The following is a 27,919-nucleotide window of genomic DNA, read 5'->3' as shown; positions in this document are numbered from 1 at the left end:
TTGATAAGCCGTAAGATATCCTATATATTTGTGGCAAGAGATGTGGACCTGTTGAATTTTATTTGTGATAAGTGAATAAGCTTACATTTTCTATCAAATGTTATTACCATCCTTGGTCCAGTTAGCACAGAATTCTTTAAAATCGACAGGAAAGAATGTGCGGTGGCACAGAGTGTTGGCTTTGATACTAACAGGGAATTTACTTAAAGCTTCCTAGCTGTTATTTTTTTAATATAAATCGTTTTGGATCTGTCTGTCTGAGTTTTTCACATCTTTTTATGTTTCCAAGCTCGAAGGACCTCTTGTAGCTGACAAGCTCCACTCTTCTGGTTGTGTGTAGAAGTACTTTTTTTATATTTGTCCTGAATTCTCTTAGGTTTCAAGAGATATGTTCATTCTAGAATTCTTTAATAATTTATCACTAGCATTTATTATTTTAACTTTTCCTGTATGAGAAGAATCAGCTTATTTCCAATAACTTACATTCTTTAGTTGTGTTTTTTAAATGCAATGACTAAAACCTTACAGATTATTTCCAGAGTGGACGCAGAATGGCTTTGTAATTTGGTATTGGCCATTGTACATGAAACCCGACACTTACAACAATGCCAGAGGACATGTTCAATAAATGTTTATTTGAATTAATGAATTGTTCTAGGGCAGCTTGTGGTTATAATAGTTTCAATAGTAAGTGACCAAGCATTCAGTTTAGCTAAACATTCGGGCTTCTTTTGAAGCCAATAAACAGACCGCTGTGCAATCCAGGGAGACCAGTTGGTTCACTTTTCCATCCAATAGTAGTTTACTTGTACAGTCGTGTTTATAGAGAGTTAAGGTCAAAGGGAAAGGTGTATTTGAGACAATTTCCTCAATTGCTTTGCTACAATGAAAGATTTTCAGTATGCTGATGAAAAAGGGACAATTTAAAATGGATATTATAAAATGTAGGCAGTTATTTTCCCCCCAGCTTTGTTGAGGCATAATTGACATTGCAATAATTGGTACACGTTTAAAGTGTGCACTTTAAACACCTCTGACTCATGTATACACTCATAAAAACCATGACCACAATAAATATAGTGAAAGTATTGATCACCCCCAAAAGTTTCTTTGTATTCCTTTATAATCCTAGCCTCATGCCCCTCTGCCCCCATCTGCAGGCAACCACTGATCTGCTTTCTGTCACTGTAGATTAGTTTGCCTATTCTAGGGCTTTATATAAGTGGATTTGTGTATGTACTCTTTTTTTGTCTGGCTTCTTTCACTCAGTATAATTATTTTGAGATTCACTCATGTTGTTGAGTGTATCAGTGGTCTATTCATTTTTATTGCTGAGAAATATGGATATTCCACAATTTGTATATCTGTTCACTGTTAATGGCCATCTGGGTGTTTCCAGTTTCTGGCTATTACAAATAAAACCGATCTGAACATTTATATTACAAGTCTTTGTATGGACATATGCTTTCTTTTCTCTTAGGCAAATACCTGGGAGTGGGATGCCTGGATTGTGTGGTAGGTGTGTGTTTAACTTTTTAAAAACTGCCAGATTATTTTAAAGTTGTATCCTTTTACATTTCTCACCAGCAATGCATGAGAGTTCCAGTTGTGCCACATCTCTGTCAGCCGTTGGTATGGTCAGTCTTTTTAAATTTTAGCCATCCTAATAAGTGTATAGTGGTAGCTCATTGTCCTTTTAATTTGCACTTTCCTAATGACTAATGTATTGAGCATATTTTCATGAGCCTGTTGGCCATTTCTCTGTGAAATGTCAGATCTTTTACTCGTTTATTTATTGGATTGATTATTTTCTTATTATTGAGTTTTGAGAGTTCTTTATATATTCTGGATATAGATTCTTTATCAGATATGCGATCTGCAGATATTTTCTCCCAGTCTGACTTGTCTTTTAATTCTCTTAACAGTGTCTTTCAAAGAGCAGAAGTTCCTAATTTTGATGAAGTTCAGTTTATCAATTTGTTCTTGTAGGGGTTATATTTTTGGTATTATATTTAAGAATTCTTTACCTGGTCCTAGATCACGGAAATTATCCTCCCATGTTTTTTTGTAGAAGTTTTATAGTTTTAGGTTTTACATTTAGGTATAGGATCCATTTTGACTTAATTTTTGTATGTGGTACAAGGTCTGAATTAAAGTTCATATTGTTTTGCATATGAATGTCTGGTTGTTCCAGCACCATTCGCTGAAATGACCATTCTCTCTTTACTGGATTACCTTTGCATCTTTGTCAAAAATCACTTGTACATATATGTGGGTCTATTTTGGACTCTGTTCCATTGATCTATTTGTCTATCTTTATGCTAGGACCACGCTGTCTTAATTACTATAGCTTTATGATAAGTCTTGAAATTCGGTAGTGTTAGTCCTCCAACTTTGTGTTTTTTCCAAAGTTGTTTTGGCTATTCCATATGAAGTTTAGAATCAGTTATCAATTTATACAAAACAGCCTGCTGGGATTTTGATTGGGATTATATTGGATCTGTATGTCAATTTGGAGAGGATTGACTTCTTAACAATATTGAGTCATCCGATCCATGAAAATGTTATTTATGTCTTTAATTTCTCTCAGCGATGTTTTATTTTATTTTTTTGAAGATTGGCACCTGAGCTAACATCTGTTGCTAATTTTTTTTTTCCTTCTTCTCCCCAAAGACCCCTCAGTACATAGTTGTATGTTCCACTTGTAGGTCCTTCTGATTGTGCTGTGTGGGACGCTGCCTCAGCATGGCTTGATAAGTAGTGTTAGGGCAGCCCTCAGGATCCAACCTCGTGAAACCCTAGGCCACCAAAGTGGAGCTCGCAAACTTAACCACTCGGCCAAGGGGTTGGCCCTCTCAGCAATGTTTTAAAGTACAAATCTTGTACATCTCCTGTCAGATTTACCCCTATTTCCTATTTTTTGGTGTTTTATAAATGGTTTTTAAAAAAATTTCTGTATAAAATTGTTCATTACTAGCATAGAAATACAATTCAGTTTTGTATATAGATCTTAATCCTGCATCTTTGCTAAACTCACTTATTCTAGTAGCTTTTTTTTTTTAAAGATTTTATTTTATTTTTTTTTCCTTTTTCTCCCCAAAGCCCCCCAGTACATAGTTGTATATTCTTCATTGTGGGTCCTTCTAGCCGTGGCATGTGGGACCCTGCCCCAGCGCGGCTTGATGGGCAGTGCCATGTCCGCGCCCAGGATTCGAACCAACGAAACACTGGGCCGCCTGCAGCGGAGCGTGCGAACTTAACCACTCGGCCACGGGGCCAGCCCCTCTAGTAGCTTTTTTGTAGAGTCCACTGGATTTTCTACATTGATAATCGTGTCATTTTTGAATAAAGACAGTTTTATTTCTTCCTTTCTCATCTGGATGACTATTTCGTTTTCTTACCTTAATTGCACTGACCTAGTGTAACACTGGATAGAAGTGGTGAGAGTGGACACCCTAGTCTTGTTCCTCATCTTAGAGGGAAATCATTGTCTTTCACCATTAAGTGTGATGTTATCTGTAGATTTTTTGTGGATTACATTTATCAGATTGAGGAAATTCTCTTCTAATTTTTCTAGGAGTTTTTTTTTTTTTATCAGGAATGGATTTTGTATTTCGTTAGATAATTTATCTACATTTACTGGGACGATCATATGGTTTTTATTTAGTAGTTTGTTAATATGGTAAATTACATTGATTGTAGTTTGAATGGTAAACCAGACTTGCATTCCTGGGATAAACCCTACTTGGTCATGATATATTATACTTTCTATATATTGTTCAGTTTGATTAGTTAAAATTTTGTTTAGAATTTTTGCATCTGTGTTCGTGAGGGACATAATAGCCTCTTGTAATGTCTTTGTCTAGCTTTAGTAAATGGTAACTGATGGCCTCACAGAATACAGTGGGAAGTATTTCCTCCTGTCAGTTTTCTGAAAGAATTTATATAGTGTGTGTACTATTTTTTCCTTAAACGTTTGTCAGAATTTACCAGTAAGGCCATCTAGATCCAGAGTTTTCTTTGAGGGAAGATTTTAAACTACAAATTCAATTTTTAAAATACATCTGTTTTAGAATACAGCTATTCAGTTTATCTATTTCTTTTTGAGTGGGTTTTGGTACTTTGTCTCTTTCAAAGAATTTATCCTTTCATCTAAGTTGTGGAATTTATTGCCATAAAGTTTTTCATAATAGTCTCTTACTATCGTTTTCATATCTATAGAATTCATGGTGATCTCGCCTCTCCCACTCCTGATATTGGTAATTTGTGTCTTCTCTCTTTTTCTGTGATTAGTCCAGTTGGAGGTTTAGCAATTTTATTTACCTTCTCAAAGCAGCAGCTTTGGGTTTCCTTCATTTTTCTCTCTCTTTTTAAAAAAATTTCATTGATTTTCTGCTCTGATTTTCATTATTTCCTTTCTTCTGCTTACTTTGTGTGTTTGTGTGTGTGTGTATATATATAATTTTAATTATTTTTCCTTTTGCTCAAGTTTTCAAATTTTATACAGTATTGTTCTTTTAAGGTCTTGATTAAACTATTTCCTCCCCAAGACAAATATTGAGGTTCAGTGAGGTTGAGACAAACAGTTGAAATGTATAGCCTCGTATCTGTTTTCTCACAGTGCCGTAAATGCTGGGCATACATAAAGGGCCTTAGTCTGTGAGGAGTGGGATAAGAGGGCCTCCTTGGAGAAGTTGACGTCTGAGAGATCTTATTATGTTGAACTCTAGGGTGAATCTATGAGACCAAATCCAAAGTATTAGTTCTTAAAGTTTATTTTGCATTGGCTACAGATCTCCCTCTTGGTGGCTGTGTTCTGAAAAATGAGTTAGAATATTCCAAGAGTAATTCTGCATACAGCTAATGTTCCCTTGGGTTTAATTGACAGATCTGCTTTTTATTTCTATTAAGACTGTTTGCGGTGGTCATGGTAACTATAGCTGTAACATTAGTGGCAGGTGTTGCCGACAAGACTGTGTTGAATAGGAGGAAAACCTGGGGGCGGAATGTGGGGGATTGTTAGAAGGATGCACGTCAGTATCTCACTGCGGACTTAGCCTCACTTAGTACTGGGTATTTCTCTAACAAACTCTTCCTTGTTTAACATGGTAAACTTAGAAAAAAGTATTTTTGTCATTAAAATGACTTACTCTATAATTATTTTATAAATGGAGTGAAACCAGCACAATGTAATCACATCTCAGCGTCCATATTAGAAGGCTGAGTTCCTCCCCGATCTGAATCAAGGCACTATATTTAGGGATTTTGAAAAATACATAACAGCTGCTTGCTGGGAGGCGCTAGTATGGCCAGTGGTCAATTGTAGGCAAAAAAACAAAAGGGAAAAAAACAGAGTTATTTTCAAACGGCCATGAGGGCCAAGGGTTGAATGTATTATTTTAGTTTCTCTCAATTAAAAAAATAAAGGCAACGTGAACCTGATCCTTTAAAAAAAAAATTTTGGTTGAAACTGTTAAAGCTACTCCTTTAATAGTTTGCTTCTGAAAATTATAAAATTTTCAACCTCTTAATTTTGTAGAGGAGAAAACAGCAGTGGGATTAAGCAGATGGTTTGTGATAGTGCCAGGACCGGAACCCGGACTCTTGAGTCAGAAGACCTGGCTTCTGGATTCTGATCCTGCCTCCCTGTTTTCCGTAGTCTCACCTCTTCCATCCGTAGAATGGAGATGTAATGTACTTTTCTTCTGGTTGTGGTTTAAATGAGAAAATATGTGAGTTATCACTCAGTAAATACTATTTTGGTTGGGAACCATTTTCCCCTTTTCAAGGACTCAAGGAAATAATTAAGGGTCATATGCAGATAAGAAGCTACTTAATTTAGAGTTTTTGTTTCCTAAAGTAATTCCACATCATCCACTCCATCTACTTTTGGTATTATAAATATTGGTTTTTCTGATTACACGAATACAACCAAATTTCCATGCATTTATAAATGCTTTAAAAACCATCAGTCCTTCAAGATCAAAGGCTGCTCTTCAGTTTTGTTTGGCCTCAAACTTTGTAATGATATGTCCAGCAAACAATTTGTGCTAAAACGAATTTTGAGCATCGCTTTCTCTCATGTTACAAGTCCTGGAGTTTATAGAACATTCCTGCAGTGAGTATGTTCGTGCACTTTTTCCTCTCATGCCAGGTACTTTGGAATTTGCGTTTAGCTTTCAGGTTAAAGGAGGATAAGGAGGTGGAGAATGTTGAGTGATAAAAAGTCTTGGAGTAGAGAGATCATTTGCATGTCAGCCCCCTCTCCCTCCCCACCTCCCCTCTTTCCTCTCTCTTACTCTTTAAGATGTAGCTCCATCATTTATTTCCTCTGAGATCCCTTTGCTGATCCTCTTGCTCAGTTGTGTTAACCACATCCCCCCTCCCCTGTGCTCCGATAACACTTTGCTCTCATCTAGTGTTCTTTATCACACTATGTTGGGATTGTCTGTTTTCTTGTCTGTCTTCCTAACAAAGCTTAAAGTCAGGGAATTAGTCTTACTCATCTTCATACCCTAGCACCCAACAAAACTGATTAAAGGTCCTCAGGGAAATTGTGTTGAATAGAAAGCCTTGAGTTTGATGCATTACCTTCAGAGAATGGTAAGAATATACTATTTCTCTAACAAAGGTATTTCTTCTTCCATATTCCAGCCTCTTCTCATTGTTTTCTCTAAGGAAACATTTGGCCTACAAGGATGAGCTCATGGGTTTTCTTGGTGTCCTTGACACCCTTTGTGGTATTGCTGGGTGCTTCTTAGGTCCAGAGACTTCTGCAAAATCCCTGGAATACATCCATGGATTCCTGTTTCCACTGCTGAGATCAGGAGAACGGAATCTTACAGTAATGGAGCTACCCTTTTACATTAGGCACACTGGCCAGTTGGCTATAAATACAGTCTGCTTTTAATGTCTTCACAAACCAGTCCAGCAAAGCTGCAGTAAATTAGGTGTTGAAATTGAAATGATCAAAATTCAAAGAATTGCAATTTTAAAGAGGCAGCTGGACCCTGCTTCCCTTTTCTGTACCATAGAATAGTAGAGAGAGTGCAAGCCCTGCTGCAGTCGGTCAGGTGGATATTAACTTCCCTGCGGGAGAGGTTCTGCCCGGTGTCTAGATGCTGAGGCATAGAAACCGTGATTGATTATTGGCTGCTGTCGGGGGAAAAAAATGAAATCACATGATGACATCTGTGTTAACGTATAATCTACCTGGTTAATGGATCACAGTTTCTTTTCAAAGGGTGCTCTTGAACCAAAATGAGAAGAAAACTTATAGAAGACAATTGCAAATGAATTTTGACATTGATTTGTAGTTATTTACTGTACTCATGGTGTAGACTAGAGACTGTTTAGGTATGAAGTCCTGAACTGAAGTTTAGCGACAAAGACTGGACGATGTCTGTTTATTCAGATAGAGAGGACCTGTAAAGGCCTAACTTGTTTCGGTGTTGGGGCCGAGCATATTTTCTCATTCTTGCCCTTTTCGCCATTTCTAGAGTTTCTGATAGAGGCTTTCTGATAGTTTCCTAACTTATTCCTGAAATTCTTGTTCATCAGATGCTGCTCCAAAGCAGCAGAAGTGCGGATGAGTAAAGACAATAAGTGAGGCTCGTGAAGTAGACTGATGTCTATATGTTTTATGCTCAGCAGGAAAACATAGTGAAGTTCTGTTAGTCTAGTCGTCTAGTTGAATCTTACCTTTTAAACATATCAAGTCTCAGTATTATTTGAAGACTTCATTATCTTAATTGTTGGGCTTTTACCTTAGAAAGCAAACAGTATCCCATTTGTCCTAAAGAATCAAAACCCAAAAATGAGAATTGTTTTTGTTAATATACAGTTATTTCTAATAGTAAATTTTGGGAAAGACATGTTTTCAAAATGTAATCTTTGAGAGATTTAGTAAATTGCAGATGAGATCTTTTCCTTTAGGGTTTAATGAACTCAGGGATGTAGGCACCACAGTCTGCTTTCACTGGGCTATCCCATTCACTGGATGGTTTTCCCAGTTAGGATGTGTGATCACCATCTGTGTTTCGTCGGCCTCCATGCCGACGAAGTTATAGGAGAGTATAGTTAGCCTACCCTTGAGCTGAGCCATATTTATGTTTCTGCTCTGTTATCCTTTTAAGAACATAGGGCTGTGTAGGTACCACCAGTGCTTTTTATTGGTCTTATAATTAGGGCTGGAGGGAGTGGATGGAAGGAAGGAGGCTATCTATTTAAAAAAAAAAAAAAAAGGAAAGATGTGAACAAATGACTTTCAGAAAGTAAGCATCGTAATTAGGAATGAAAAAAGTGAACCCCCTTTTCCTTTCCTTTGAGTTAAAATTACTGAGCTGGTGGAGGCCTTAAGAAGCTGTCTTATACCACCCCCTTGCCTAATTTAGACCATGTTTAAATTAGGCCAGAAAGGTCCCTCCTCGAATCTCTTTCATATAGAATCATCCAGGACATCTTTTATAAAAGGTCAATTGTCAGAAAGGAGTGATGTTTACTTTAAAAATAAAATGTCACAATTTCTATCTTTTGATCTGTGAGAGTCTGAAATACAGCCATGACCTGATTAGAAGTATTGTTCTCTTATAGATATTTTAGATTTGTGAGGTAATAAGATGCTGTCCCTTTGTTAATGGAAATTATAGTCTACTTATGTTTGAAAAAATAAGTTTGGATTTATTGTTAGTGGTAAGGTTAGTGTTCTTAAAGAGAGAGGAAGTTGCAGAAGGTTAATGCTGTCATTCTGTGTCTCCATACGAAGAACAAAAGCAAATGATCGTGAAGTAGTTCACTGGGTTGAATCTTAAGTTAGGGTTTGCCTTTCCCAGTATTATAAGAAGCACTTTGGCTGGTTGCTATGGAAACAAATTTCAGTTATTGAATTGAAAGTTATGATGTAGATCTTGATACAGATCTGCTGTGAAAGATAGATGTTGCAAACTAAGAGTCAAATGCTACTCCTAAAACTATTTCAAGAACAAACATTGACCGTGCACTTACTGTGTAGTAGGAACTGGGCTAGAGTCTGGGTACACACAGATGAAAAGACAAGGGTCTCCACCTCTAGGAGCTCAGATTCTCGTAGGGAAGTAATAAACAGACACGTGGACTAGAGCAGGGCCATTGATAGAGTGTCGATTGTGTGCAAGGTGCAGTGGGCGTATTGCAGAAGAGAGGTAGGGAATGCTTGAGGTGGAGGTGTGGAACTTGCTTGATGGACAGGGAGGTGCGACGAAGATGGTCTTCCCACAAAGGAAACTGCATGGGTAGGGGCTAAGAGGTGATGAGTTATTTTAAAGCAGCTCTTTAAATCGCTATACATTTTCTTAGCTGTACAGTTAGGGAATGTCAAGTTTTTGAATCATGAGCCGGTTGAATGCAGACTCTGGAATCAGCCTGCCAGCCGCCTCACTTGCCTGTGTAACTGTGAGGTATTTAACCTCTCCAGACCTCGTGAGGATTAAATGAGAGACTATCTGTGTAGGGTATAAATCAAAGTTTGAGATTTCAGCGCTAAGTAAATGTGATTTGCCTTTTAACAGCATCAATATTGTTGTTGTTCATTCTAGCTTTCTGGTAATTTTGAATGCTTTTGTAACAGTGAGGGTACTGTGTAAAACATTTTCCATGCTTGCTGGATTACAAATCTTGTTTGTAGTGCCCCACTGAATACCTACTGTGTGCTCAGCATTGGGCTAGGACTCAATGTGAAGTATGTATACCTTCTGTCCTCAGGCTTCCAGCTTAGTTGAGAATGAAAATGGACAAATATGAAATAAAGTAAGTGTGTGTGAATTGTACTAGATGTCTGTCTGTACAATTGTTCCGTATATTAAGGTAGTATAGTTGCTTGTGTGGCCCAGTTACTGTTTCTAAGGGCATCTAGACATAGGTTACCAGGGAGAGAACAAAGGATAGAGATGGCAGTCAGGCAGCAGCAAAGGAGCCAAAGTCTCAGGGAAAAAAATCGAACAGCAAAACTTTCCTGTGTGGTGGACCTGCCTGGAAGAGGGAGGAGTTGCCGCTGCAGTGCGATTCCAGGGCTAGAATCTCTCTGCCATTCACATGTAGGTAATTCATCATTTTGCAGGGCCTCTAAAAGAGGTCAACCACATAGCTGTCATTTTCTTTTTAGAATGAAGGGAATTATATCCTTTCCTGATAGTAGTTTTTGATCAGATAAGGAAGGAGTATCAGGCATAGAATAGGAGGTGGGCACGGTAGAGGGGGTGAACATACTAGGAGGCAGACTTCATTTTGGTCTCTAACAATTCTTCAACCAAAAGCTCAAGAACACATACTGAATGACTGCCTTGTGCCAACTACTGTGCTAGAAACTAGGAATAGATAGAGATGAAAGGATGAGCTCCTCCACCTCAGGGACCTAAGAATCTTATGGGCAGATGAAGAGGTAAAGATAAACAGATAAATGTAGTGCACGTGGGGTGGCGGTTGCTGGAGAGGAGGGTGCAGAAAGATCAATGTCAGTATGGTGCAAGGTGCACCAGGGAAGAGGGCACATGAGGGTTATTGGGAACTCTGGAAGACATACTCTCCTTTATTATCTTCTCCAAGTGTCTGATACCAGGTAGGGACAGGAAGCCCTGAGCTCTCCTTCCAGACATTGGTCACTACTGCCTTCTGTTCCCACCGCTGCTTTTCCTGCAGGCACCTCTTTATGTCATGGTGTTCAGGCCACAGCAGTGAACTGTGGACTTCCAGGGTTGGAGCTTACAGTGAGTTGAGCTGCTTGCTGTCTCCTAGACCAGGGCCATACACTTCCCTGAGCCTTGCATTTGAAACAGCTGCCGGGCCTGATGCTAGGAAAGGCTAGGACTAGGGCAGGTTAAAGAACACTCGTAGTATCTGTAGTTCTGCACATCTGTATTGCTCTTCCTGAGCAGTCTAAGTGTATGGAATTCTCTTACACACTCGAATCTTGAATATTTGGATAACATGAAATGTTAGGATTCAGGAAAGAATACTGTGAGAATGAGAGGTTGAGTTTCATCATAAGCTTCAGTTCATTTAACAACCTGTTAGAAAATTTCTAAATGCATAGTAGTAACATAATGAGTTATACACAGAGAGAACTTAGAACTGATGAGCAGCACAGTCATCTTCCAGCTGTGTACATGTTAGCTGTTGAAATGTGTGTGTGAGAGATGGCCATGGAAGTAGACTGCAGGGTAACTTGGCTACTTGGTAGAAGTTTGGGAGAGGAGATTTAAGGTCTATACCCCGAGGAGGTTACTTCTCTCTCCTCTGAGATTCAAGATTCTGGAAGCATTTCATTTTTATTTTTAAAGAGAATACTCAATTATCTCTGGTTCAGTAAAGAATACTCAATTATCTGTGGTTCAGTTAGAGTCTGAAAAGCTGTGTTGAATTATAATTTGGAGGAGACAAATGAATACATTCCAAGTAAGAGAACAGGACAAAACCCCAGGAAAAGAACTAAGTGAAACAGAGATAAACAATCTACCTGAAAAAGAGTACAAACTAATAGTCATAAGGATGCTCACTGATCTTGGGAGAAGAATGGTTGAACTCACTGAGAACTTCAACAAGGAATTGGAAAATAGAAAAAAGAACCAGTCAGAAATGAAAAATACAATACTGGAAATGAAAAATTCACTAGAGGGACTCAATAGCAGAGTAAATGATACAGCAGAACGGCTCAGCGGGATGGACAAAAGATTAGAGGCAATCGCCCAAGTGAACAGATAAAAGAAAAAAGAATTAAAAAGAACAAGGAAAGTCTAAGGGACCTCTGGGACAACATCAAGTGCACTAACATCTGTATTATAGTGTCCCAGAAGGACAAGAGAGAAAGGGGCAGAGAATTTATTTGAAGAAATAATAGCTGAAAACTTTCTTAGCCTCAGGAAGGAAACAGACATCCAGGTACAGGAAGCACAGAGAGCACCAAACAAGGTAAACCCAAAGAGGCCCACACCAAGACACATTATAATTAAAATGACAAGAATTAAAGATAGAGAATCCTAAAAGCTACAAGAGAAAGGCAACAAGTTACATACAAAGGAAACCCCATAAGGCTATCAGCTGACATCTCAGCAGAAATATTACAGGCTAGAAGGGAGTGGCATGATATATTTAAAGTGCTGAAAGGAAAAAACCTACAGCCAAGAATACTCTACCTGGCAAGGTTATCATTCAGAATGGAAGGAGAAATAAAGAGTTTTCCAACAAGCAAAAAGTAAAGGAGTTTATCACCAAGAAACCAGCCTTACAAGAAATGCTAAAGGAACTTATTTAAGTGGAAAAGAGAAGACCACAAATAGGAATAAGAAAATTTTCAAAGAAAAAAATCACTGGTAAAGGCAAATATACAGTCAAGATAACAGATCAACCACCTATGAAGCTAATGTGAAGGTCAAAAGACAAAAGTAGTAAAATGATCTATTTCTGTGATATGAGGGTAGCAGATACACACACAAAAAGAGGTTAGATATATATCAAAAACATAAAATGTGGAAGGAGGGGAGTAAAAGAGTAGAGCTTTTAGCAAGAGGTCAAACTAAAGAGACCATCAACTTAATTTAGATTGCTATATACATAGTTATTATATATGAACCTCATGGTAATCACAAACCAGAAACCTATAATAAATACACAAAAAAATAAGAGAAAAGAACCCAAACATAATTCTAAAGAAAGCCATCAAACTACAAAGGAAGAGAGCAAGAGAAGAAGAAAGGAACAGAGAACTACTAGAACACCAGAAAAAGAGTAACAAAATGGCAATAAGTACATTCTTATTAACAGCTGCTTTAAATGTCAGTGGTCTAAATGCTCCAATCAGAATGCATAGGTTGGCCGGTTGGATTAAAAATACAAGACCTGTATATCTGCTGCATACAAGAGACACTCACAAACTGAAAGTGAAGAGATGGGAAAAGATACTCCATGCAAATGGCAATAAAAAGAAAGCTGGGGTAGCAATACTTAGACAGAATAGATGTTAAAACAAACACTGAAATGAGACAAAGAAAGGCACCACATAAGGGAACAATCCAACAAGAGGATATAACACTTGTAAATATCTATGCACCCAAGATAGAAGTGCCTAAATATGTAAAGCAATTATTAACAAACATAAAAGGGGAAGTAGACAGTAACACAATAATAGTAGGGACATTAACACTGCACTTACACCAATGGATAGATCATCCAAACAGATGATCAATATGGAAACATTGGCCTTAAATGACACATTAGATCAGACGGACTTAGTAGATATATACAAAACATTCTATCCAAAAACTGCAGGATGCACATTCTTTTCAAATGCACATAAAACATTCTCCAGGATAGATCACATATTAGGCCACAAAACAAGTGTCAATAAATTTAAGAAGATTGAAATAATACCAAGCATCTTTTCTGACCACAATGGTATGAAACTAGAAATCAACTACAGGAAGAAAGTTGGAAAAGCCACAATGTGTGGAGATTAGACAAAATGCTACTGAACAATGATTGGGTCAGTCAATGAAGAAATCAAAGGAGAAATAAAAAATTACCTGGAGACAAATGAAAATGAAAATATGATACCCCAAAATTTATGGGATACAGCAAAAGCAGTTCTAAGAGGGACATTTACAGCCATATAGGCCTACCTCAACAAACAAGAAAAATTTCAAATAATCTAACAGTGCACCTAAACGAACTGGAAAAAGAAAAACAAAGTCCAAAATCGGTAGAAGGAAGGAAATAATAAAAATCAGAATTGAAATAAATGAAATAGAGACTTAAAAAAATAGGAAAAATCAATAAAACAGAGAGCTGGTTCTTTGAAAGATAAACAAAATTAACAAACCTTTAGCTAGACTCACCAAGATAAAAAGAAGGCTCAAATAAATAAAATCAGGCATGAAAGAGGAGAAATTACAAAGGACACCTCAGAAATACGAAAGATTATAAGAGAATACTGTGAAAAGCTATACGCCAACAAATTGGATAATCTAGAAGAAATGGATAAATTCTTAAAATCATACAATCTTCCAAAACTGAATCAAAAAGAAATAGAGAATTTGTATAGACCAATCAGTAAGGAGATTGAAATAGTAATCAAAAACCTCCCCAAAAATAAAAGTCCAGACTGCTTCCCTAGTGAATTCTACCAAACATTCAAAGAAGACTTAATACCTGTCCTTTTCAAACTCTTCCAGAAAATTGAAGAGGAGGGACAGCTGCTAACTCCTTCTACGAAGCCAACGTCACCCTGACACCAAAACTGGACAAGGACAACACAAAAAAGAAAATTACAGGCAGTAATCACTGATGAACATCGATGCAAAAATCCTCAACGAAATACTAGCAAATCGAATACAATAATACATTAAAAGATCACACACCATGATCAAGTGGAATTTATTCCAGGGATGCAGGGATGGTTCATCATCTGCAAATCAGTCAGTGTGATACACCACATTAACAAAAGGAAGAATAAAAATCACATGATCATCTCAATAGATTCAGAGAAAGCATTTGACAAGATACAGCACCCATTTATGATAAAAACTGAATAAAATTGGTGTAGAAGGAAAGTACCTGAATGTAATAAAGCCCATATATGACAAACCCACAGCTAATATCATTCTCAATGGAGAAAAACTGAAAGCTCTCCCTCTAAGAACAGGAACCAGACAAGGATGCCCACTATCACCACTCTTATTTAACATAGTATTGGAAGTCCTAGCCAGAACAATCAGGCAAGAAAAAGAAATAAAAGGGATCTAAATTGGAAAGGAAGAGATGAAACTCACTATTTGCAGGTGACATGATTTTATATGTAGAAAACCCTAGAGAATCCAGCAAAAAACTTTTAAAAATAATAAATGAATATGGTAAAGTTGCAGGATACAAAATCAACATACAAAAATCAGTTGCATTTCTATACGCTAACAATGAAGTAGCAGAAAGAAGAATACAATCCCATTTACAATTGCAACAAAAAGAATAAAATACCTAGGAATAAACTTAACCAAAGATGTGAAAGACCTGTACACTGAAAACTATAAAACATTATTGAAATAAATTGAAGAAGACACAAAGAAGTGGAAAGATATTCCATGCTCTTAGATTGGAAGAATTAACATTGTTAAAATGTCCATACTTCCTAAAGCAATCTATAGATTCAATGCAATCCCTATCAGAGTTCCAATGATGTTTTTCACAGAAATAAAACAAAGAATCTTAAAATTTATGTGGAACAACAAAAGACCCAGAATAGCCAAAGGAATCTTGAGAAAAAAGAATAGCTGGAGGCATCACACTCCCTGATTTCAAAATATACTACAAAGCCACAGTAACCAAAATGGCATGGTACTGGCACAAAAACACACACACAGATCAATGGAACAGAATCAAGAGCCCAGAAATAAACCCACACATCTATGGATAGCTAATTTTCAACAAGGGAGCCAAGAACATACCATGCAGAAAGGAAAGCCTCTTCAATAAATGGTGTTGGGAGAACTGGACAGCCACATGCAAAAGAATGAAAGTAGATTATTATCTTACACCATACACAAAAATTAATTCAAAATGGATTAAAAACTTGAATGTAAGACCTGAAACCATGAAACTTCTAGAAGAAAACATAGGCAGTACATTCTTTGACATCAGTCTTAGCAGCGTAGTTTCAAGTACCATGTCTGGCTGGGCAAGGGAAACGAGAAAAAGTAAACAAGTGGGACTACGTCAAACTAAAAAGCTTCTGCACAGCAAGGGAAACCATCAACAAAACGAAAAGACAACCTAACAATTGGGAGAAGATATTTGCAAACCATGTATTTGATTAGGGGTTAATATCCAAAATATATAAAGAACTCATACAGCTCAACAACAAAAAAAACTTAATAACCCAATTAAAAAATGGGCAAATATCTGAACAGACATTTCTCCAAAGAAGATGTATAGATGGCAAACAGGCACATGAAAAGATGTTCAACATGACTAATTATCAGGGTAATGTAAATCAAAACTACAGAGATCACCTCATGGCTGTCAGAATGGCTATAATTAACAAGACAGGAAATAACAAGTGTTGGAGAGGATGTGTAGAGAAGGGAATTCCCATACACTGCTGGTGGGAGTGCAAACTGGTGCAGCCACTATGGAAAACAGCATGGAGATTCCTCAAAAATTAAGAATAGAACTGTCATACGATCCAGCTATTCCACTGCTGGATATTTTCCAAAGAACAAGAAAACATGAATGTGTAAACATACATGCACCCCTATGTTCATTGCAGCGTTATTTACAATAGCCAAGGCTTGGAAGCAACCTGGGTGCCCATCAAGGGACAAATGGATAAAGAAGATGTCGTGTGTATATACACACACACACACACACACACACACACACACACACACACAATGGAATACCACTCAGCCATAAAAAAGGATGAAACCTGGCCATTTGTGACAACATGAGTGGACCTTGAAGGTATTATTCTAAGCAAAATAAGTCAGAGGGAGAAACTCAAATACCATATGATCTCACTCACAAATAGAAGATAAAAACAACAACAAACAAACACATAGAGATTGGATTGGTGGTTACCAGAGGGCAAGGGGGGAGAGAGGAGGGCAAAAGCGGTGATTAGGCATATGTGTATGGTGATGGATTGTAATTAGTCTTTGGGTGGTGAACTTGATGTAATCTACACAGAAATCGAAATATGATGTACGCTTGAAATTTATGTAATGGTATAAGCCAACGTTACTGCAATAAACAAAAAAATGAAAAAAGAAACCTTGGCGTGTGTGTTTATGTGTTTTAATCAAGACAGTTTCATAATAACAATAGCAGCAACTACAGCACCAAAGAAAACCTTTCCCCCATCATCTCTACCAAATACAGCAGCTTGATATTTGGGACTTTTAAAGCCAAAAGTCTTAATGTCTGTCATTTACTGGAAGAAAATGTGAATTCCTTATAGTAATCTGAAAATTATGTAATCCATTTTAACCTTTGTATCACATTTCTATTTTATTTTATTAGTCTCTTTTTCTGTTCTTGGCTTGATTTAAATATCAAAATTATTGAGAGAAATCGTTTCCTCTTTAAAGGATTTAAAGCTTAACTATCTAAAGGCTTAAGTATAATTTCTTCATTGTTTCTTAGCAATTCGTATAAAAATACAATATTATTTTCATACAGGAAGCTGAAAAAGCAGGCTGTTCTAAAGGAAGCTGTTGTGTAGTTCCTTCCTTTCTGAACTTTAAGCCCAATGCTTTTCCTCACTCCAAGTTCAAGGGCTTAGCTTACGTGCATGAAAATAAACTGAACAGCACCTGTCTGCTTAGTCACCAAAGACAATATCTTGACGCTGCTAAGCAAACAGATGTACTGAGTTTAAGCTTTTGAGATGCTCAAAGCATGCAGTAAAAAACATAAATTTCAAAATGAATAGCATGAGGAAATAATGTTAGAACAAAATGTAAAAACCAAGGGGTCAAGTTTGATATCTGAATTGTGTACATTTTAGTCACAATATTGTCATCATTGCGGGCACTGGTACTTTGAAAATTTGTCCTTGAGAACAGAATTGTCAATATTTTCCCAAAGAAGGATTTGACGTATTTTGTAGTTCTTTCTTTCTTTTTAAAAAATTTGTTGTTGCACATGTTTGGAATAGCAAGAGGAGAAAAAATAATACTAAACCCTTCTGTTCTAAGGTTATTCAGCTTTATCTATTGACTTAATTTAGGCAGCTATTAATAAGTTCAGAAAGTTCAGGAGAGTCTACTCTAAATATCTGTTTGAATATGGGCAGCTTGCTGAAGTCTGTGGTAGCTTGTTAAAGTCCTTGACACTGACAGAGGAAATGAGATAGCCAAGTTGTCCATATTTATTTAGTGTAAATAATCGTGCTTGGTTTCCATAAAATGCTGGAAGCTGTATTCATGTTAACTTCTGTCAAGGCTCAAAGATCACTAGGAAATTACCTAGACTCTCCTATTTAACTAATGAACATTGTCTGGGAAAAAATGTAGTAGCCTTGCTAGAAATATTATAGATTCCGTTTTGTTACCAGGAGAATTCTGTGAGCAGATAATATGAAGAATTCCAAATCCAAATTCCAGTTTTTGCCAGGGACTCATCCTCATGGCTCAAGATTTCTATCACAGATTAGGCAAACACCGTCTTCAATTCTCTTAATGAATTGGAAAAGGAGGGGAAGAAGGAAACAGTAAGGGCCAATATGGTTTGCCCTTTAAATCTCAAAATCGCTTTAACGATCCTTAGAGTAGGGCTTGTGTCTTCTTTACTTGCTAGGCTTGAGACTTACTAGAAACTTCGAAACAGGTGCTGGAGATGTAGCACAGTCTGAGCTGATCTCCCCATGAAAGGACAAGGCAGGCTTATCTTCAGGAAGCCCAGGGGAGTCAGTCCAGCAGCTGTGAAGCCCTGATGGAAGAGCTCACTTTCCTGGACCAATATGTGCAGAGGCCAAAATCAAGTGGTGAGTTCCACAGCGTAATTTTGTCAGAGGAAGTGTGCACCTGAGGGCCTCACTGGGCAAATGGGAAACAGAATGGATCTGGAAGAGGCAGCACGGTGTGGTGGGAGGATCTCCAAAGGCAGACAGGAGACGGTTCTGGTCCCAACTCTCTCACTAGCTTGCTTTGTGACTTTAGACAAATCACTTCACTTCTTTGGGCCTCTGCTTTCTCATTTATAAAATGAGGGAGCTGAGTCACATGACCTGAGGTCTTGGCCCCTTCCAGGTGCTATGATTCTAAGGACTTTACCAGTGTAGCCCCATGCCTTCCATCTTGTAGCAGTTATACCACCCAGAACTTAGGTTGAAATTGATCCGTAAAATGCTATCAGTCACCAGATTGTGTTCCTTTCTCTCTGGGAATCGTCTTTTGTCTTTTCCTGTCTTCCTTCTCACTACTCCTCATTTGACCATGCTCTCATTATACTTATCAGGATGACTGCCTCACCCTCTTGTCTTCCGCCCTCCCTGCCCCAAGCCCCCATCCTGTTACTGTTCCCAGTGTAAATCCCTCCTTTCTCACCCCACCCCATCCCACCCCATCCCATCCCATCCTGTCCCATGCTCTCTCAGCTCCCTTAAATACTACTTCCACTGTGAGCACTGCCTTATTCAGAAGTCGTTAACCTACAGCATGTGGCTTTTAAGATACTCTGTAATCGTGTCCCACCCCATCCATCTAACTTTATTTTCCGTCACTTTCCAACATGCCCTGCTATGTAATAAGACCAGTTTTATCACTGTTTTCATAAGCCTTCCATATTCTTTCCTACTTGTGTAATTTGTTCATTGTGTTTCTTTCATCTGGAATACCTTTTTTCTTCATAACCTGTAAGTTTAACAAATTTAAAGTACAAGACAGGATAACTGAAAAAAACTCCATAGATTGGAGTGGAGTGGTAGAGAGAGGTGGGGTGCACCATAGAATGAAGGAAAGAACATTTGGAAGCTGGGAGGGGGGACAGTACATGTTAAACATGCAGGGACTTTGAGTCCGAGAGAAAGGAAGCTTTAAAGAAGCTCACTCACAAGTCAGGTGGCCTTGCCCCTCAGTAAAACAGAAGCCAAGTTCATCTGCTCAGAGTGACGGGGGCTGGTTCTAGGGACCTGAAGAAAGTAGAAAATACCCACTTGCTGTGTGCTTTGGGAGGGGCATTAACCACAGGTGCATAAAGGATTTACTGAGGAGCACTGCGAATCCATTCGAAATGAATTAACATGGGTTTGTGGTGGACTCATCTCAGTTTTCTTGACTTGTTCAGCAGTGCTTGGCTTTAGGGATCTGGATGGGGACACCCAGAAGTGGGTGTTGGTGTCGTGGAAGTGGCTGTATCCCCTCTGCTGCCCCCTGCCCCCTTCTAGACTGGGTAAAGAGGCGAGTGGCGGCAGCGGAGGGCTGCTTAACTTAGGAGAGGGAGGTGCGACAGCCTCAGAGAGGTGTCTCGTCCTGTCATTCTCCCCCTCTGCTGTTTTCTTCTTTTTCTCAATCCGCTGACACCTCTTTCCTTGCCTCACACTTCATGGCCTTGCTCCCATTCCCTGAGAACATAGAAGAGAACAGCTTCAAGCTTCTCCTGCCAAACCCTTCCACCTGACTAGACATGTGCCCTGCACTCAGCTGCCCCTCTCCTTGCTGCTGGTGAATGTTCTCTGCTCCCATGTGAGGCACTCCTTCCCTACTGGGTACCATCCCCTCTCCCTTCTCAAGAGGATTGCTCTAGGGATTTTCAGCTTCCTTCCACCCATCAGGTTTTCCCTCTCCCGTGGAATTTAATCAGTAGAGTGGAGTGGAGTAAGATTTAATCAGCATCAAGGGTCTGCCAAGCAGGCACAAAGCAGCAATGGAGTTGAAGTCACTGACCATGAAGTAGAAGAGGGGAGAGCCATATCAAGGAACAAGGGACAGTAGAAAGGTGGTAGGATCAGTGGCATGGAGACCCCAGGAGGGGAATGGATTGTTGGGTCCAGAATTTGAAAGAAACTGAGCTAGAAATCCAGGAGGAGGTGCTCAGAGGGAAAGTTCAGGAAATTGCTATGATGGAGGCATATTCTTGGTTTGGCCAATGATCATGTGGGTGAGTGGCTGAGGAAGGTGAGGGGTTGTTGAAACAGCCACAGGAGTGAGGACAGAGTCTGATCATGTGATATTCAAAGTCAAGGGACATTAGGGAGGAGGGAGAGAGAATGGTTTGGAAACAACAGTCATGAACAGGGTAATACCTACCTCACCTCCAAGCCCAGTAGTGCAAGGGTTATGGGAAGAAAAGAACAGCACCATTTGAAAGGGCTGCAGAGGAAGCAGGTGAGAGCCAGGTTCCGGCGTCTCCTCTTGCTCCACCTCTGTCTGTTTTTAACTCAGCAGCCAGGTGACCATTTCATAGTGGAAGTCGGACTTTTTCATTCCCATGTTGACCCCTCACCTCCTTCAGAATTAGGGTTATGCAGGTGTCTCCTTCTTGGGGCTTTTCTGGCCACCCTATCTGAAATGACACTCCTCTTGCCAAGCGCCACACCCCCCTTCCCTGCCTTTGTATTTCCCTCAATGGCATTTATCACTATTTGTATATATTTTGCTTGCTTACTTATTTGTATGTTCCATGAGGGCAGAGATTTCTGTCTGGGATATTACGTCTTTATTTTTTAATACTGCTTTTTCCCCTGTACCTAGAAGAGAACTTGGCAAAAGGCAGATATTTAATGAATATGAGTTGATTGTAGAATGAACGGATGGTTGGCTGGCTGGATGAATGAAGCGAGGGAGGAATGAGGCATAAGGAGGAAGCGACGTATTCACAGGAGGTTGTTTCAGAATTCAGGTTCTAGGGTGGGTCTCGGATATGATTGTTATTGTTGGAGGCTGGAGAGAATGGGAAAGTTCCTGTTGTTGAGGAAGTTGAAGTACCGGGACACTGGATAATTAGAGGGAATTCCAACCCCTCTAGCATGATGGCAGAAGGTTACGTACAGAGAAAAACTACAAATCAGGCCCAGTCGCTGAGGAAGTTAGGAGGGTCTTGATGGTCAATAGATGACTCTAACAAAACGTGGGGGAGGAGATGGTTACAAATGTTAAAAAGCCTATTCACAAAGAACCTAAGTAACAGTTGTGAGGCATTGCCTCCCCTTACATCAGGCTTGATTTGTGCCCCGAAGTTCTCCCAAGTACATTTAGTTAAACGTGAGCTTTTTTAGTTTAGTAGGTCTCTTGAATTTTTTTAGGATAAAAAGCGTTACATAGATATAACTGAAATGTGCTCACACTAGTTTTTCAGTCTGTTACTCTGGCATGGGATAACAAGAGTCTGTCAATAAAAATAGTTGCTTTGGATGGCTAGTTCCTTCGGATCCTTGGGGTAGAGTACTAGCATTTGCTTTTCAAGCTGTCATGGGTTCAAAGTATAGAGTATGATTTATACTGATATATTTGTGGTTGGAAACTTTAATGTTGCCAAAGTCTTCTCCATTGACATCTGAATATCTCAATTATGTTTCTGGTAAATTTATTATTTTAAAATATCCTGCCAGACCATAGTGCTTTACAAAGTTGGCAGCATATTGCTGATGACCTAATTTGTTATTCAAACTCGTGTTCTCAGTGTTTCAGTATACAGCTATTCATTCTGTCCATTTGAAGTGCATTTTAGGTGTACTTTATTACATAGAAGGCTTGTTTTCCCCTAGCCCAAGTAAGAAGAAAGTAAATGCTCAAGTATTTTAAAGCCCACTTCCCACATTTGTTCTATTTTTAGGTGCAAAGTACCTTCGAGAACATCAGAAAGTGCCGCCTGATTTCCAGTAAGGTTTTGTCAGGGTAGTACCTCTTTTCCAGCTTACACTTGAGTCTGTGGGCCGCATGTTCCTGCTGCCTCTGAGCTTCACTGAGTTCTACCTCCTACCCTCAGCTTTCAGCCATTATTTTCACTCTTCTCACGTTTTCTCCAATTTTCTGGTTCTCTTTCTAGTCCCTTCAGATCAATAATTTCTAATTATCCTTTAAGTCTCAGTTTCAATATCACTTTCTCAGAGAGGTTTTTCTAGATTCTTTGCTTCCTACTACATTCGGTCCTTCTGCTGTGTGTTGTCATCGTTACGCTTCCCCATCATAACATTTTACACCGTGCTGTAATTATATGCTTCCTGTCTCTGTGCCCCTGTAAAATCCGTAACCTCTCAGGGAGCATGTCTGTCTACTGAATCCTCAGTACCTAGAATAAACAATGCCTGGCACACAGAGACCTCCTAACAGATACGTGTGAATGAAGAAGGAATGAATGAGAGTGAGTCCCAGGCCCGTCCTCCCTGCCCCTGCAGCTGTGGCCAGTGACCACTTGACGCAAGTATAGAAAGTACTTGACACCAGTACGAAAACAGCTAGGTCTTCTCTACCGAGGAAGCATCAAGTCACTGATGTCTTTGTGGCTGTGCTAACAGTGATTGGGAGGGTGACCTCAATTTTTTTTCAACTCCTAACTGGCTTTACTTGGAATTGTTATACTAGGATAAAGATTGGGTTCTTGTTATTGATGGTACTTACTCTTTGTTCTGTGTGGCGATCCCAGGAGGGAGAATTATACTTTTCCTGTAGTTCTGTCCCCAAATCCCACTACTGTGAATCTACTAGGATCACATGCCAAATTTCTGGGTTTTTAAGGCAAAGTTCCATAAAATGAATCATGTGGTATATATATATATATATATATATATATATATGTGGTATCTGGAAGTTTCATACTCTTGTTAGTAAGGATAGTGACTTAGAAAAATATTCTGAACAAATAATCATTTAGTAACCCACTTTGCCCAATTTAATGTAGTTTGACAAAAGTTTACTCAGCACCTTGTATAGGTCCAGAATTTCTTATCTTAAACCCTTGGGCCCAGCTGCATTTTGGAATGCAGACCTTTTTCTGGGGCAGCACCCCATAATCAAACATTAATACTTCTACCTTGAAATATTCACATTAAATAGGGTAAATGTACTATAAATAGCCTCAAGTTAGTTCAGGTTCTAGTTTTGCTGCCATGTAATTCTGGTTAGGTTGGGCCACAGATGAGTTACAGAAAAACTTTTAGGTTTTAGAGGTTGGGGGCTTTGGTATTACTAGGCAGAGAACTGTGATAGGTACACAATCACAGCTTCCCCCAAGCATCTCTGGAATGCCTCCCCTGCACCCTCAGAACCACCATTAGGTCAAACCACAGCTCTGTCACCTGGGTCGCAGGAGCCCCCTCCTACTTAGTTCCTTAGCAATCCATTCTCCAGAGCAATTGTCCTGAAACAAATTTTGTTCGTATCAATCTTCTGTGTAAATCCTTTCAGTGGCTTCCTATTGCACTGAAAGTCTGCATTTCTTAACTCGTCATACAGGCTCATTATGACCAGGGCCTGTTTACCTCTCCAGCATTTCAGTAGCCACTCCCTGCTTTTCCATCATACAAACATGTTTCTTTTGTTCCATAGTCCCACTTGCCTACTGGCTGTGCCTTCTGTCTGGAATAGCCCCTTTATCCTGCCTCCACCCTTTCATCCCTTTCTAAGTCATCTCTTCTTCAGGTTTTGATTTAGATGTCACTTCCAAGGACCTTTCATCCTGTTCTAGACTAGATACCTTACCTTTGTATTTGGATGACACCTTATACTCCTCTTGCATTGTGATGTAATTACGTTGCTAATTCTGTAGAGCAGTTTTCTCAACTTCAGCACTATTGACATTTATTTATATGCTTATCTGATGACCTGGTGTTTCATACTCTCCTAGGCCCCTCACACTTGACCTGCTTGGCCTTTGGCCTCTGACCTCTGACATTTACCGTGCTTTAGCGGTCAACTTCAAGACATGGTTCTAAATAACTAACACCAGATTTCTCTACCTGGGCATTATTGACATTTGGGACCCAATAATTCTTTCTTGGGGGGGCTGTCATTGTAAGCATCATTATAAGATGTTTAACAGCATCCCTAGACTCTACTCACTAGATACCATAGCACAACCCCTCCTCCCTGCTCTATTGTGACAACTAAAAATGTCTCTAGACATTGTCTAATGTCCCCTGGGGACACAGTTACCCCTAGTCGAAATCCACTGGTCTAGAAGGAAAGCTCTTTGAGGCAGAGGCTATGCTTGTGTGGATCTTTGTATCTCTAGCTTGGCACACATAGGTCCCCTTAAATGTATTGAATTAAATTGAATAGGTGGGGATGAGGGTACTGAGCAAGGAAGGAGTGGATGGATGGACAGACGGATGGACAGATGAAGAGAGTCAGGTTAGCTCTCTCATGACGTGGGGATGAGAGAATATATAGCAAGTGCTTTTTGAGGGGTTGAGCTACCACAGACACTGGGCTCAGACTCTGTTCTGCCTCTTTGAGTGACTACTCCTTTTGCCTGTCGGGTCATCCCCCAAGGACTGCTTTCTTGCCTTTGAGCTACAGGCACAGAATCTCCTGATTGCTCAGAGGGTGCCTCAGAATCAGCCAGGAAGCATGTGTTACAGCACCGTGTGGGTAATGACACAGATACGAAGCAGAAGCAGTCTCTCCCCTCAAGGTGCCCTTGAGTGAGGAGGACACTGGTGAGTGTTGTCTCTGTCCAGAAGGCCTGTCCACCCTTCCCTTTCTGGCATATTCCTGTTCCTCCTGTCCAGTCTACATTGTGTTAGGCCTTTCTATTAAATGGTCCTATAGCACCTAGTCTTTTCCTTCGTAGCGTTCCTCACAATTTTATTTGTATTTTTTTAATGTTTGTTTAATGTTTCTATTCCTTGAGACTAAACTCTGTGGAAGAAGGCACAATGTAGGTTTTGTTCATTTATGTTTCTCTAACGCCTGGCTCAGTAACTGCCACAGTGTAGGCATCCAATACATAATTTATATAAAAATGAGACTGCATGTGGGAGGCCCTCCAAGAATCCATATGCCAGTGGAGCAAACAGTGCGTCCATATTCTGGTGGAACAGACAGTGTGTATTAGAATGCTGAGTTCTATACCAAAGGAGCAAGAAAGTGCAGTTTTGGGAGATGGGAGAATAAATTGGACTAGAAGTATCTGGGTTGACTTTATGAAAAAAATGAGAAAATATAAAAGTCTAGAAAAGAAAAAAGAAAAGCTATCTATAACCATAGGCTCAGTATCAGGAGACACCCATTTTGGTAAATTTCAGCCTCTATTTTTCTCTTTCTTTAAAATATGTTACTTCACTTTGAAATATTTCATGAATGCAGAAAAATGTAGAGAATAATATAACCTCTAGATAGCTTCTTAACATTTTGCTAGCTTTACTTTTAAAAGCTTAACATGATATAACATAAAACATCATACGTATAGTTGATGCTCCCTCTGTACCCATCCCAGATGCCATTTCTCCATTTTCCTTCTTCAGAAGAACCCTCATCCTGAAGCGAGCATGTGTCATTCCCATGCATGGCTTTCTACTTATCTAACATGCAGATATATTTATAAACAGTATATTTGGTTTGTGGATCTTGAACTTTGTACAGTATGGTAGCATACTATGTATATATTTCTGCAACTTGCTTTTTCATTTAACATTATGTATGAAATATGTCCATGTAGGTGTGTGTAGCAGTAATCCCTTCATTTTTGCTATATGGTATTCTAGGATTATGCTATGGTTTATTCATTCTCTGTCAATGGAAGTTTTGGTTATTTCCGTGCTTTTATCTAAACAATGTTGCTATGAACATGTGGTGCATATCTTCTTGTGCACATTTAACAGCTTCTCTAGAGTTCGTACCTAGAGGTAGAATTGCTGGTTCATAGGGTATGTGCACCCTTGACTTCACTATATGTTGCCAGATCATTCTCCAGAGTAGTTGTACAAATTTCAGCCCCTAACAGCACTGTCTGAGAGGTCCTATTGCTCCATATCCTTGCTAAGCCTTGGTATTGCCAGACTTTTGAATTTTTGCTAATTTGAAAGAGTGCATTATTTCTAGTGTGTTTGAGCATCATTTCTTATGTTTATCTGGCTATTTCAGTTTCCTCTTTTGTGACTCATGTTTTTCTCTTTTGTATGTTTTCTATTGGATTCCTTTTTTTCCCTTATAAATCTTTAGTTCTTTATGTATTCTGGCTATTTATCTTTTGTTGATATTTTGCATTTTAAATATGTTCTCCCAGTGGCTTATCTTTCCACTTTGTGTATGGTATGCTTTGTTGTGTACAAGTTTTACGTTTTAATCAAGTCATATTTATTAGTCTGTTCATTTATGGTTGCTGCTTTTTGCATCATGTTTAATAAATCCCTCTGTACTTTGAGTACTTTGTGGTCATAAAGAGATCCTACCATATTTTCTTCTAAAAGTTTGTTCTCCTCGGCGTAAGTCTAATCCACATGGAATTTATTTGTGTATGTGGGTTTGAGATAGGGAATAATTTTCCATGTGAATAAACTAGTTGCGTGAGCCAGTGTCTCTGATTGCATAGCCCCTTGTCCCCTCACTGATTTGTAATGCTACTTTGTCTTGCATTCAGATTGCCCGATATGCACAGGTTCTGCTCTGTTGGTCTTTAATATATTCTTGTGTCACTTCTACACAGTCTTCATTACTGTGGCTTTATGTGTTTATATATTATACAAGGTCCTGTGGTAAGAACCTTGAACAGGTGGTTGATTGGAACTTAGAGTCTAGCCATAGAATAGCGGGTGGTTGCATTAGGGAAGTAGGTAGACGCGATATTTTGGAGAGTTTTAAGGAGAACTTTAAGGGCACAGCTTAGATCTGCCTGTGGAACCCAGTGGGTCACTGGGTGCTTGTGGGGCTAGCAGTCGAGACTGGGGCTGTGATCTTTCAGCAGCAAAGGGAACCAAGGATCCAAAACATCATTACTCATCTATTCCCCACAAAGTTGTATACGTGCCTTATGTTTTTTCTGGAGACTTTTCTATTAACTTTTCTTTAAAATGTTACCTTCTTAAAACCTAAACAGATGCTTCAAACTTCTGTTACACGAGAAAGGCTTTAGCGGCTGGTTATTTTGAATGTTCATTTCTTTGGTATTATAGCCTTCATTTGAGAACTGGTTCTTAGCATTGCCATTTTCTTCAGGTAATGTGGTGCCCTTTTTTTTTTTTAGCTTTAGGCTTCCTTTTTTTCTTCTCTACTTTGTACTGAATTGACTCTGAAAAAAATGCTATTTTTAAATGCTATTATTCACTTGAAGAAAAGCTTCAATTTAAAATGTTTGTCTAAACTGCAAGGGGTTTCTATCAACTGTACTTGCTTCTACTAAGAATGAGTAACATGACCTTTTTTAGCTTTGAGAGAACAAGAGTGATGTCACGATGCTGCAAATGTATGTCATTGTCTTCCTTATTTTTGGTGGCATTTGAACTCTTGTTAAGTAGAACTGAGTT

The 27,919-nt window shown here is 38.9% G+C and overlaps 1 protein-coding gene across 12 annotated transcripts in view; it reads left to right on the top strand.

Moving 5' to 3' along the window:
* Positions 1-27,919, top strand: part of MRTFB (myocardin related transcription factor B) — a 256,408-nt gene that overhangs the window by 93,239 nt on the left and 135,250 nt on the right. For 2 of the 12 annotated variants that reach the window (XM_044747432.2, XM_070484901.1), the window contains one exon: positions 22,291-22,336. The exons of the other annotated variants lie outside the window; for them this stretch is intronic. The gene's annotated coding sequence lies outside the window, so the exon portion shown is untranslated. Of the gene's footprint in view, positions 1-22,290; positions 22,337-27,919 lie in introns of those variants that run through there. 12 annotated transcript variants of the gene reach the window in all.

The sequence above is a fragment of the Equus asinus genome, chromosome 14, assembly GCF_041296235.1.
Source record: "Equus asinus isolate D_3611 breed Donkey chromosome 14, EquAss-T2T_v2, whole genome shotgun sequence".
Lineage (NCBI taxonomy): Eukaryota > Metazoa > Chordata > Mammalia > Perissodactyla > Equidae > Equus > Equus asinus.
Note: the sequence above shows the minus strand (reverse complement) of the source record. Positions and strands in the feature narration are given on the sequence as shown.